Raw genomic sequence first — 3713 nt, forward strand, 5'->3', positions numbered from 1 at the left:
TGATATAACTTGACCTATTATAGGTCAGATAATAGGCATGCTATACAGTCTGACTTATTCCCCTAGTGTTTATCATTAGGTAGTGCATATGATTAGGTGAAGTATTGAATTGTTGAGCATTTTGGACTCTTGTAAGGAGTGGCATGTCATTTGGGTGTGAATAAATGTCTCTCTTCTCTTCAAATACCTGATACCTTATTCACTCAGATTATAGATCAAAAACATAAAAAACGGTGTAAATTACACTGACACCCCCTGAGTTTTAGTGAAATTACATAAATCACCCAGACCTTTTTAAAACCTACACAAACCTTCCTAATTATTTATATACATTACACTGACTAACCCTGTAAGATAAATAAGTGTAATTTCTTAAATAAAAAATGGTGACGGGTGTAATTAAGTCAAACAAAATACGATATATTGTGAAGACAAGTCCAAATAGTATAAAAGTCGAAGTATATTCTTTATTTTGGTTAGTTACAATATAATATGAGAGTAATTTAAACATATCCTTAGACTTATTGACGTAGTTTGTAACGAATAAAAAATAATGAATATACATCAAGTTTATACTATTTGGACTTGTCTCCACGCTATAACATATTTTGTTTTGACTTAATTATACTCGTTAATATTTTTGTTTAAGAAATTACACTTATATTTTTTACAAGGGTAGTCAGTGTAATATATATGTATAAATAGGGGTAGTTTGTGTAAGTTTTAAAAAGGTCAGGGTGGTTTGTGTAATTTCTCTAAAACTCAGGGGGTGTCAGTGTAATTCACTCTAAAAAAACACATTTGCCTTACAACAACAATGTATATATATATATATATATATATATATATATATATATGGGACTAATGAGTATAATATATATTGTTGGGATGTGTTAAAAGAATGAGGTTTTGAAGTGGTTTTTAATGCACATTTATGTGGTTATTTATGGTAACTTTTGGGTTTGTGAAATAAAAAAACTCATTAGTCCCATATTGCTTGGAGAAGGGAAGTTGAAAGACTTTATAAGCCTTAAGTTGCAACCTTGGGGGTGTGCCCCAAGGGGTACAATGGGTTTTGTGAGTGGGTGATGACTCACACAAACAAAACCCCTCCAAACAAACGCGCGCACGCACCACCTCCACCACCACCTCCGTCGCCGCCGCTTGGGCCTAACATTCTTTTTAAATAAACATTCTTTTAGCTATTTCTATAGACAATGTACTGACCAAGTCAACACACACATTTAACATAGAGTTGTTGGGTGGTAATGTTTTGCACCGTTGAATCATATAATCGTTTTCTCTTTTGCACCATCGGATGGGGGAACTATGGAGGCCTCAAAATATAAATAGAGGTTTTCTCCTCACATTAAAATTCGCACCAAGTTGAAGGCGTTTACCTCTCAACTTCTCTTTCCCCCTCCCTATATTCCCCTGACGCATTTCCGACAACCTTATCCCCCTTTATTTTCGTGGCACTTGAGAATTAGCATAGGGAGCCAAAGTGGGAATTTCGAGAACTGACATTGGTAGTCAGTATTGTTGGAAAAGAATTGGCATGGACAACCATATTGTGGGAATTCAAGAATTGACATTGGTAGTCATATTGTGGGTGTATTTGAGATCGATTCTTACATTGTAGGAAGACATCGTATAACAGAGAATTACGCTATTGTATCCTAGGGACGGTGTGGCTGATAGTCTGCTTGCACAATTTTAGCAGTACCAGAAAACATCTTAAAGAGAGCGGCTTGGTCGTGACTCAACCAATAAGGATTATTTCGTGCCATTCAGAATTGTTGCGAGCTATGGTAACAACAATTTTAAGACATTTCTACTACAATAGAATTCGTAGATAATATTACTGGACTGAACAGCTATGACCTGAACGAGCCATTTCGTTTTGACGGGACAAATTTCAAACGTTGGCAACATAAAAAAGAATTTGTCCTTACTATGAAAAAGATTGCCCACGTTCTAGAAACCGACATCCTAGTGGTGTCGGATGAGACTAAAAAAGAGGAAAAGGATAAACTGACTATATAAATAGCTCTCTGAAATGAAAGTGATCACTTATGGAAGAACTCCATTCTGAATGGTTTGTCTGATGATCTCTATGATTACTATAGCTCATACAAGTCTGCCAAATTAATTTTGTATGCATTTGAAAAGAAATATGATACCGAGAAAGCTAGGACCAGAAAGTATGTCGTTAGCCGCTACCTCAACTATAAATGAGTGATGATAAATCAGTAGAGTCTCAGTCCCACGAGATATAGAAAATTCATGAGATCATTTCCGAGGGTATGTCCCTATATGAGTAATTCCAAGTGGCTGTCATAATTGACAAACTGCCTCCTAGTTGGAAGGACTTCAAAAACCTTCTGAGGCATAAGACCAAATAAATCTCTTTGGAATCTCTGATCGCTCGTCTTCGTATTGAAGAAGAGAATCATAAGCAAGATCAGAGTAAAGAGGTGTTGATTGTCTCCAACAAGAAGAAATTCTCAAGTGCGTTTCTGAAGCCTTCTAGCACTAAATTCAAGAATAAGAATCGTAATGGGAATTGTAGTTACCATAGCTTGCAGCAATTCTAAATGGCACGAAATAATACTTACTGGCTGAGTCACGACCAGGTCGCTCTCTTTAAGACGTTTCGTGGCACTGCCCAAAATGTTCAAGCAAACTATCAACCACGTCGTCCCCAGGATAAAACAGCCCAGATTTCTGTTATCGAATTCTTATTGCACTATAAGAACCGATCTCGAATACACCCACCACAATATGGCTACAGTGTCAATTCTCGAAATTACCCACATTATCACTACCCGTGCGAATTCTCTTCCCACAATACTGACTACTAGTGTCAGTTCTCAAAATTCCACAATATGGCTACATGTGCCAATTCTTTACCCACAATACTGACTAACAGTGTCAGTTCTCGAAATCCCACTTTGGCTGCATGTGCCAATTCTTAAGTGCCACAGAAAGAAAGGGAGAGAAGTTTTCCGGAAATGCGTCGGCGGAATATTAGGGGGTAGAAAGAAAAGTTGAGAGGAAACGCCTTCAACTTGGTGCAAGTTAAAAAATGAAGGGAGAAAGCCTCTGTTTATAACATGAGATTTTTCTGATGTTCCTCATTTCTCCAATGTGGGACTTGGGAGCTTATTTTTTATTGTTTCAAAACTCTTCCATGTGGGACTTTGAGAGTTGTTTTTTCAAATTTTTCTATGTGGGACTTGGGTGTTTTTTATATTTCACACCCAAAAGTTCTCACTCATGGTTTTCAACAAACCATGTTCTAACAATCCCCCACTTGAAATTAAAAAACGATTTCCGAGAGTATTTGTGGTCTCAATAAGAATGTGCATAAACAAAGGTGTCATCCGACTTGAACCTTTGCATAGTGAATAAGATCCAGATTTTACTAGAGTGACTCGTAGTTTTGAACTCTATCTCCAGCATCAAACCACACACAGACTTTTCAAAGGTGTATTCTGTAAAGCCCATGCGCTAAAGGCCATGCATGTCTATCCCAGTATATTGAACGCTCTAGAAATTTATGCCCCTAAATTTCATAGGAAGCGGCCCCCGCTTTCACATTCACATAGGTGAGTTTATCAAGAGTACTCTTGTAGCCTATGTACTCCACTCCAATTAGAGTATAGATCTCATTAAGAGTTTAACTCATCCTTACATATGCTACAGGAATC

Source organism: Lupinus angustifolius, chromosome LG02 (genome assembly GCF_001865875.1).
Source record: "Lupinus angustifolius cultivar Tanjil chromosome LG02, LupAngTanjil_v1.0, whole genome shotgun sequence".
NCBI classification, from domain to species: Eukaryota; Viridiplantae; Streptophyta; class Magnoliopsida; order Fabales; family Fabaceae; genus Lupinus; species Lupinus angustifolius.